Below are 10,962 nucleotides of genomic sequence, written 5' to 3'. Positions count from 1 at the left end.
TTTTGTGACACTATACACAATAATTTGATGTATGGCTAGCCCATTATCAAGGTGATTATATTCTAAACCAAACTAGAATGATATATCATGAAGATGATGCAAGTCTCAAATTGGTAACCCAAGATTAAACCTTAAATTTTGGAATGATGAACGCAAAGATTTATCGAGTACTCTTGAAACCATTAGATTGTTAATGGTATATGCGTATCTTGTATTCAAAGCAAGATGTCTCGTGCCTTTTGGTTGAAAAGGAGATCGAGGTTGTAAATCATTTATCCATAATAGGTTGATCATTTTCTTTTACCAACGATTTAAGTTGATGCTAATGTGTTCACTTAATAAGGTAAATAGAGACATCTTTGAAGAAGTTCAAAGAGTTCAAGGAATCGCGATTTAGTCGTGATGGGATTATCAAAGTGGAGACTTTGATATAAGCCAAAGAAAATGTGATATAGTATCACAAATTAATCTCTCTTAACACACATTATGGCATAATGTGTGGTTGGATAAGAATTCAAACGCTATTCGATATGGTTTGGACTTCAATCAAGTTACTTTGAGTTACTTGATCTTTTTGGGGATTTTATCATTTTGTCTAAGTTGTTTTTCCACTAAACCTAAACGAATCATATGAGATATAAAATTGTAGGGTACCATGTTATAAGTTTTCAAAAGAAACAAATGCTCATTTTTCCTTATAATCACGAGTACAACGGATTTATGGCTCGTGAAGCTGTCTTTCTAAAATACAAGTTTATTTCTAGAAGATAGAGTGGGAGAAATTAATCAAGAGCCACAAAGAATGTTATGTCGCAATAAACTGGTCTTTCTTGGCTACATGAGACGTTTTGTGTAAGACGTTGTTTCTTTAAAACCTAGGAGGTTAAATTCGTCACTTGTTGAAAATGATGAATTCATGCTACTTTTAGGAAAGTAAAGAGCTTATAACTTACAAAGAAATCGTTTGATTCAAGTTGATTACTTCTAGAAAGTAATGAACATATGACTTACATGAGAGTGTTTAAGTCACAACTCACTACAAGGCTTAAAGCCATGAAAATCCGAAATAAAAGGCTTGATTAGTGACAAAGGGTTTTGCACTAATAAAGAGAAATTTCAAAGCTTGATTGGTAGCAAAGGGTTTTTCACTAGTTGAAATGCTTAAGTATATTTGGATCTTCTTAGGGTTTGTGATTGATTTGTACAAATATACATATAGCAAGTGAATCTAAAACCCACTTCTTCAATTAGAAGGAATGTATTCAATACATGTCTTGAGTTTTGTAGATTCTTGCTATCCTAAGATAATGTGAAACTTAAGAGAATGTCTTAAGTAGGACATCAATGAGTTGGAATCAACATTTTGATCATGTGATAAGACATTTCTCGATAAGTCGAGAAGTTGTGTTTATACATGAAGTTTAGTGGAAGTTACGAAAATTTTAGTAGTCTTATATGTGGATGACATATTGATCATTGCGAATGATTTAAGACTTTTGGAGTATTATAATACATCTTTAATATCCGGATTTATGTAGATAAATCCACATGATATTAGCGTCAAATAAGAAGTCTTATGTAGATAAGATTCATGACTAGTTCAATCAAATTGAACATATTTGATTGATTCCATTTGCTTCCGCTGCCGAATCAATTAAATAGGAAATTATGTATAACACTTCATATACTTTGAGTATGATAAATTATTTCAAAATAGGCCGGGCTGCCGAATCAATTAAATAGGCCGGGCTGGCTCTACAGATTTGTCTCTGGTGTCCTCATGTGTATCCTGGTTGAGTCAACGACAGTTGAGAGTTTTCCCCGAGCCATGGAATGGTGGGAATGGGTGTCTCGGGTGATAAGCGCAGCTGCATGGCATTTGCATATCATGCATATTTATTATTTTGTTTGATACTGTTGTTTATATATCCCACTCGACCTTTGGTTAACGTTTGTGTGTTGTGTCAAAATAAAATGATGCCTGCTTTAATTGATGGCGTCCTCTGGTGAACCAATTAATATTTCCGGTTAATTGGGGAGCAGATTAAATAACAAGTACTTGAGTTGGCTGATATAGGAGGGATGCGTGAGGCTGGACGGCTGACTTAGGAGTCCAGATCACCTAGCTTTTACAATTATTATTCTGTTATTCACTTTATTAACTTTATTTAATTTCCACTGTAGATGTATTTAATTACTTTACAGTTATTAAGTTTGGAACATTGTAATAAAGACCATTAATCGTTAAATCTATTTAAAGTACTTTGGTTTCGTTTTCCTTTGTAATCACCGCCTCAGGAAACTGAGATGGTAACACTTACATTTATCTAGGAATGCCTAGTAAAAGCTCTTAAATAAATAGGGGTGTTACGAAGTGGTATCAGAGCCGATGTTCCTCAGGCCTAAAACAAATGAACTCAATGAAATTAGGATGTGTCTAATAAAATGAACTCGGGTAGAAACTGTTAGGCTCCCCCTTAGACTTGGGATGAGTAGGGAACCCCTCACACCAAACTTCTGGCCCTTTTAGTTTCGAACCTGTCACCTTGAGAGAAATTGAATGAGTGGGGTAGTTAGAAAGTATTCTATGTCTTAAGGGTCAATGGTTAGCCTTAAGATATAAATTTCTAACTTTGTTGCACGATGTGGATTGAGGTAAGTATTATGTGCTGTGATGGTTGGCCTAGGGCCGTGTAACACATGAAATATTATTGAAATTTTCGTAAGATTGGATGCTTATATGAATCAAGTGATGAATTGAGTTATTGACTGAATTTATATATATATGCATGAACATGTTAATATAATGAATTAAGTAAATTACATGAATGGGTGTTATATGAAGTAAAAATATCATGTCTAGTGATATGCGGATTATGTGACCCCGAAACCATGTTTAATTGTAGTAATTTAATGGTACGAATGATAGATTTTTTGTAAGAATGGTGGTAGTAGTAGGGCTTGGCCGTGGGATGTAGGGCTGTGGTGGCCACGGGTAGAGTCACCGTGGTTGGCTGGTCTTGGGCCAGTCCACTCAACCACATGTTGTTTTATTTGCAAGGAAATTATTTAAAAACCATATGCCTAAATTCCTAAGCAGAAGCTTATGTGTTTCATTTTATTTCTTATATTAAGAATCATGCGTCCAAAGAAATCTACACCTACACCCACTAACATGTCTCAAGAGGAGATTGATCGTCTGATTGCTATGAATGAAGCTTTGACTGCTGCATTAAAGTCACACGGGTCAGCTCAGGATCTTGCTAAAGTGACTACTTCTATTGCGAGGCACAATCCGACGAAGTATGACGGATTAGGTGAACCATCTTTACTGGGATATTGGCACACAAAGTTTGACAACCTTTTTGAGCTGCTAAATTGTCATGCGGAGCTGCAAGTAGATTAAGTTGCTTATTATTTGAGAGGGAAAGCTGTTGATACCTGTCGTTGTGAGTACCAAAAATGAAATTTATAAACCTAATTACTACTAACAGAAGTTAGCGGTAAGCAGGGTCGATCCGCAGGGAGGTAGGGAGATAATAGTTGCTTTTAATTTTGGTATAAAGGTAACAGTTTGAGAGGTTTTGGATTGAAGTATATCTAAGTCTAAATGCAAAATAGATAAGCAAATAAAAGAAATAAGTGTAAGCAAATGATAAAAAGGAGCTAAGATGATCGGTTCACTATGGCTGCGATGGCACATAATCCTAGGTAAGTCCGAAATACAGTCGTGTAGGATGGGTAAAACAAGTCCTCTCGGTCCAAGTTAACTAGTAGCTCCTTTCGGCCTATGCTACCAGTCCCTAAGTCTCACTAATACTAGCTCTCGCCCTGAAAAGTGATTCTTAAAGCCTAAATTACATTATCTCTCGATCTCAGCAATTTAGTCGTCTTAATTCGTTAATTAATGCCCTTCCCTATCTCTCGATCTATGGGTCGGTCAAAACTAAGCATCTAACAAGTCTCCTCTCGGTCTCATTGCTAAATATTGCACTTAACGAATCAAACAATGCTAATCAAGCACGAAGTCAGTCGATCGACCAGCTACCCCAGTCGATCGACTAACCCACTTCGATCGGTCGACCAGAGAAGCCAGTCGATCGACCAAGCCCTAATGCGGGGTCACCTATTCTAATGCCATCTACGCCATAGATCCCCTACATCTTAGCAAAGGGTACTTAGCTACTCATACTACAAATAATGAAAGCAACAAAATCAACAATTAAAGCTAACGAATTCATACTTGAGTTGATAAGATGAACAATTAACATAAAACGATAAATTTGGCTTCGGGAGATCTAACCTAGCAATTCTTATACAACGAAGGAAAGCAGTAAAACTGAATAAAGGAACAGAGAATACCGTGTAAAGGAATTGAAAGGAGAAGATCAAAAACCGAATGCGAAACTAGAGACTTTATTAACGGAAATAATCTAAACTAATGTATCTGTAGAACTTGATGATAAAACTGAATGCTTATTCTGAAAACTAAGGATACATTATATAGAAATAATCCTGCGTAACCTTTATTCCTAAACCTAATCACAATGGGCTTTGGAATTCTCGATCTTTTAGTTTGCGTATCAGCTTGCGTGGTGGTCGATCGACCACTTAGGCCAGTCGATCGACCAAAGTTGCTGTACAGTAGCTTTTGATAATTCCTGCAGCGCGCACCGATCTTAAAACAACTGCCATTTCTTTGTTACTTGGTGAAATCAGGCGTTCTATACGGCGTTGGAAAGCTAAGAGGATAAGCTTTCACCTTCAATTGGAATCACTCGATTATCTGCTCTAGAACTCGAGATATAGCCATTTGAAGCAGGCTGCAATGTCGAGAAGCACTTCTTCGCTTGTTAAACGCGTACGCACCCATGCTTTTGCTATATATCTTTAGGCCTTGAAACGCGCACCAAGCTCATTCCTCGAGTCAATACTCCATGTCAAATGCAATGCTAAGTACTTAGGGACAGATTCGGCTCATTTTCAGCTGGATTCTTCACATTTCTGCAATATCACACAAAAAGGAAGAAATACACGAAACAAGGGAAACAGTAGCATAAACTACTCAATTGAGCTCTGAAATGCGTGTAAAATAGAGTGTAAAATATTATATAAATGACACGCATCAAACTTCCCCAAACCAAACCCTTGCTTGTCCCCAAGCAAGAACTAAACTCGATCCTAAAACCTAATGGAACGAGTTCAATCTCAGAGCGAAATGCAAACCGAATAGCCTAATCCAATTTAATGCAACAACTAACAATCAATTAGTAATGTGAATCATGCAAACGAGTTATGAAGCCGTTAAAAATTCGTCGAACCGTCAACTGTAGAGACTTATCAATTTGGACTCTCACGGGTCGCTCATATCACTCATAAGCAAAGGTGAGTATATGTAAAGATAGAAAGAAGTAATTTTGTAAGGACTCTCACCTAACTACGACCTATGAAAACATGCCTACAATCTAATATGAAAGTAATCTCTACAACCGTACATATGCATTCCAACCAAACAAATGACCATGACACATGCCGAGGTAAATATGGATATGTGAGGCTATGGGTAAGAAGGGGCTAAAATGAATTTGCATATGAGGAGTAATAAGCCAAGCTAGTAACTACAATCCAAACTATAAGCGAATCCCAACTTCAAACTCAATGTAAATGTTACAAGACGGTGCCAATTCAAGGCACAACACTCACAACCTCCAAAAAAGTTAACTCCCCAAAGAATATAAATGATATCATCGGAGTGAAAATCACCAAATCATAATAATTGAAACATGTGATTTTTTTTCTTCGAACTTTTCTTTTTCTCGGGATGCAGTCGATCGACCAATATGGTCAGTCGATCGACCGGATTATACAGTACATCACTCGTTTCCTCTTTTTTTTCTTTCGTATTGTGTTTTTTTTTTCTTTTTTTTCAATTCTTTTTCCTCCTTCATTCTTTCATCCAACAACATCTCAATAAGAGCATATGCAACCAAAAACAATAAGAATATTCCCAAAGACTACTACTACTAGCTTGACAAAGACAGGCTGAATATAGGATGTAGTAAAGGGACAAAAGGCTATTTTTGGCTTTGTGGAGCTTATGGGTAAAATGAATAAATGATACCTCTTCCACATGTGTCAACAAACCACAAACCGAATGCATACAGGTATTAAGCAGATTAAGTTCATATTTATGCATATTGATATAACATGTCTCATAAGGAGTACTATTCACATCCTAGATAAACTGGTCATGAATGTCACCAGTTATAAGCTCTAAACCTTAGAAAATATAAGTAATTTGCCAAAAATCTAAGTCAAATCTCAAGTTCAGCGAATAAATTAACGAAAACTCGTAGATATGCATACGTGATTCTACTAATAACATGTCAATTAGCAAGGCTTAGGCAAAAACAGATGCAAATGCAGTGTCATCATGGAAATACTACCGTTCCGACTCAACCAATATGCTAAAATAAACGTGAGGATTTTGTATTTTTTTTGAAATTTTTCAATTTTTAGGATTTTTGTATATATATAAGAAATGAAATAAACAATGCATACAGAATAATAAAACGTGAAACAGAAATGCAATAAAACACATGAATGCGACGCAAAACCCTTCCCCAACCCAAATCACACAATGTCCCCATTGTGCAAAATCATATAATGAAATAAACAAAGGAAAACGGGAATTTGCGTAAAATGAATAAATATGACATGAAATAAGGACTCAGAAACTCACAAGACTTTAAGCGCAGCAAAGGAAACCTCCCCAAACCAGCGTGAGCTAGGCGGTTTCAGTAGCCAGCAGTGCTACCAATAAGTACCTGAAAAGAATCAAAAACACCGTGTGTAATTCCGAGAAAGCAATAATGAAGCGGTAATATTATGTGCAAAATGAGGAAAACAGAAGAAATAAGAAATTAAGCGGAGAATAAAGTTAAGGGAATACTCCCTTGACTCCGCAAATCGACCAAACACAGCAGGGGAATGATTGAAAACAGGTACAACAGCTCTGGGCGGTCGATCGACCACATAGGCCAGTCGATCGACCAAGGTGAACAGCAACAGGAGCTTCTGGAAATCGCGGCTCAGTCGATCGACCATAGGAGGAAGTCGATCGACTGGCTGACCTGCTGTAACCTTCTGATTTCGTCTAATTAGCTCAATAAATTAAGCTATCATGGTCTTCAACCTGCAAAAGCACATAATAACGCGCCCAAAAATTGCGCAAAACCCAAAGTAACAGTCTATAGACGGAAATTAAACTAAGCACACACTAAGAGTTTTTATTTCTAAACAACTATGAAGTTTTTTTCAAAACAAAAACAAAACACATCCGGGTTGCCTCCCGGCTAGCGCTGGTTTCAGACAGGTCCCGCTCGACCTCTTTTTCTTCAGCATCTCACTCTAATGGAGCCCAATCAAAACAACTCAAGGCTCTCAGCAACCTATCATACATCTGCGCATGTGCTACACAAAACTGTAAGTAACACCATAAGATAGAAATAACATAGGAAATAAAAATGTAAAAACATTTAAGCCTAACAAATTTCCTATGGCAGCTCCTAAAATTGTCCACAAAGCTATTTTGCCCTCCAGCTAAGGGTGGAATATAAAAGCTCACGTTAACCACAAGTGGAGAATTAACGAACTCAGGTGCATTCGACTCAAAAATAACGCGACTAGAATTAAAATACTCTGACGGGTATGAAATGTGAGGTGGAGGAGTCTGGTCACCTAAGGGAGAAGGTGGATAATCGTCCCAAATGCATGGGATAGCAAAGTCAAATGGGTCAATGGGGTTTCCTAAAATAGGCTCATCATCGATATCATCATAAGTATCCCATTTAACCTCTAGACTATCACTCTCCTCATCGCTAGACTCGTCAAGATGGAGGTTCTCAAAGATAGCCTCCAAATCGTCCTCACTAACATTGCAAGAATCATAAAGGGGTTCTAGACTATCCTCATAAAAAGGATTGTCAACCACGCTAATGGTCTCCTCTATGTCTCCGTCAGCATCTCCTAGATTGGTTTCTAAGGTCTCACCCACCCCCTCATCTGAGTCAACATGAAGAGAAAAAGTAGGTTTAAGAGATTCAGTAGCAAACCAATTGAAGAATTCTAATACCTCAATTACGAGGATTCCTTCGAAATCCCACTTACCTATAGACTCGAGGTATGCTCGCATAGGGTCATTCATATGTCGGACAATAGTGCAGCATATTTGGAGATCAGAAAAGGCATCTCGTCTGGGCTCAATAAACTCCCAAAGTCTGGCTAAATAAACACAAAAGATTTCATCCTCTTCCTGTGGAAAACTCAGAACATGAAACATGAGAACTGTCTCAAGGAACCGAAGTTCCCTGAGACTAAAGAAAGAAAGACTATAATTAAAGACAACTAAAACTAGCGCTGCCTCCCCGGCAACGACGCCAAAATTTGATACCTGTCGTTGTGAGTACCAAAAATAAAATTTATAAACCTAATTACTACTAACAGAAGTTAGCGGTAAGCAGGGTTGATCCGCAGGGAGGTAGGGAGATAATAGTTGCTTTTAATTTTGGTCTAAAGGTAACAGTTTGAGGGGTTTTGGATTGAAGTATATCTAAGTCTAAATGCAAAATAGATAAGCAAATAAAAGAAATAAGTGTAAGCAAATGATAAAATGGAGCTAAGATGATCGGTTCACTATGGCTGCGATGGCACATAATCCTAGGTAAGTCCGAAATACAGTCGTGTAGGATGGGTAAAACAAGTCCTCTCGGTCCAAGTTAACTAGTAGCTCCTTTCGGCCTATGCTACCAGTCCCTAAGTCTCACTAATACTAGCTCTCGCCCTGAAAAGTGATTCTTAAAGCCTAAATTACATTATCTCTCGATCTCAACAATTTAGTCATCTTAATTCGTTAATTAATGCCCTTCCCTATCTCTCGATCTATGGGTCGGTCAAAACTAAGCATCTAACAAGTCTCCTCTCGGTCTCATTGCTAAATATTGCACTTAACGAATCAAACAATGCTAATCAAGCACGAAGTCAGTCGATCGACCAGCTACCCCAGTCGATCGACTAACCGGCTCAGTCGGTCAACCAGAGAAGCCAGTCGATCGACCAAGCCCTAATGCGGGGTCACCTATTCTAATGCCATCTACGCCATAGATCCCCTACATCTTAGCAAAGGGTACTTAGCTACTCATACTAGAAATAATGAAAGCAACAAAATCAACAATTAAAGCTAACGAATTCATACTTGAGTTGATAAGATGAACTATTAACATAAAACGATAAATTTGGCTTCGGGAGATCTAACCTAGCAATTCTTATACAACGAAGGAAAGCAGTAAAACTGAATAAAGGAACAGAGAATACCGTGTAAAGGAATTGAAAGGAGAAGATCAAAAACCGAATGCGAAACTAGAGACTTTATTAACGGAAATAATATAAACTAATGTATCTGTAGAACTTGATGATAAAACTGAATGCTTATTCTGAAAACTAAGGATACATTATATAGAAATAATCCTGCGTAACCTTTATTCCTAAACCTAATCACAATGGGCTTTGGAATTCTCGATCTTTTAGTTTGCGTATCAGCTCGCGTGGTGGTCGATCGACCACTTAGGCCAGTCGATCGACCAAAGTTGCTGTACATTAGCTTTTGATAATTCCTGCAGCGCGCACCGATCTTAAAACAGCTGCCATTTCTTCGTTACTTGGTCAAATCAGGCGTTCTATACGGCGTTGGAAACTAAGAGGATAAGCTTTCACCTCCAATTAGAATCACTCGATTATCTGCTCTAGAACTCGAGATATAGCCATTTGAAGCAGGCTGCAATGTCGAGAAGCACTTCTTCGCTTGTTAAACGCGTACGCACCCATGCTTTTGCTATCTTTAGGCCTTAAAACGCGCACCAAGCTCATTCCTCGAGTCAATACTCCATGTCAAATGCAATGATAAGTACTTAGGGACAGATTCGGCTCATTTTCCGCTGGATTCTTCACATTTCTGCAATATCACACAAAAAGGAAGAAATACACGAAACAAGGGAAACAGTAGCATAAACTACTCGATTGAGCTCTGAAATGCGTGTAAAATAGAGTGTAAAAAATTATATAAATGACATGCATCAGTTGTATTGTGGTGGCCTAGTAACAAGGAGGCCATAAGGGAAGCTAGTGAGGGGAATAACTCTCCTTATGTGAACTGGTCTGGATTTAAGAAGGTTATGAGAGCTGTATTTATTCCAGAGCATATCAAGAGCAAAATGAGAGTGTAATTTGATTCCTTTAAAATGACTGATGATATGACAGTGGAGACCTATTATAAGAAGTTTATGGAGTTGTCGGAGTATGTGGCTGACTTAAATTTCAGTGAAGAGATATTGGCACTAAGATTTGAGAAGGGGGTTAACAACAACAATAAAGAAGATCAGGCTGGCAGCTGGTCAGCCAAGTAGCATGAGTGATGTCTATTAATGAGCTGGGCATGCTGAGAGGATTGCAAAAATATGTTGAAAGAGGAGAAAAAGGAGAAGGGTGAGAAGAGGAAGGGTGATACCACGGGTGAAGGAGGAATCAAGAAGCAGAATGTCAATTAATTCCGAAACTTTTTCTCGAACAGTGCACTGGCTTGGACCTACAACCGTGGCAGTGGAGGACGTTACACGCCGAGTAGAGCGAGTGGATTGGCTTGTTTTCGATGTCGAAGGATGGGTCATAAGAAGGCAGATTACAAAGTTCCTTTGTATAACCAGTATGTCATCAAAGTATACCACAACAAAATGACCCAAGCATGACCTCAGCACTTCAGTCATCAACCACATGAAGGTGATGGGCGCATTTAAGAGACCAAATGGCATCACAAGCCACTCATATAACGCTTTATCTTAAAAGCAGTCTTTCATTCATCTCCTTTCTTGATTCTCACCTGATGGTACCCTTGTCTGAGATCAATCTTAG

Source organism: Silene latifolia, chromosome 9 (assembly GCF_048544455.1).
Source record: "Silene latifolia isolate original U9 population chromosome 9, ASM4854445v1, whole genome shotgun sequence".
NCBI classification, from domain to species: Eukaryota; Viridiplantae; Streptophyta; class Magnoliopsida; order Caryophyllales; family Caryophyllaceae; genus Silene; species Silene latifolia.
The sequence above is the reverse complement of the archived record's forward strand: the minus strand, read 5'-3'. Positions refer to the sequence as shown.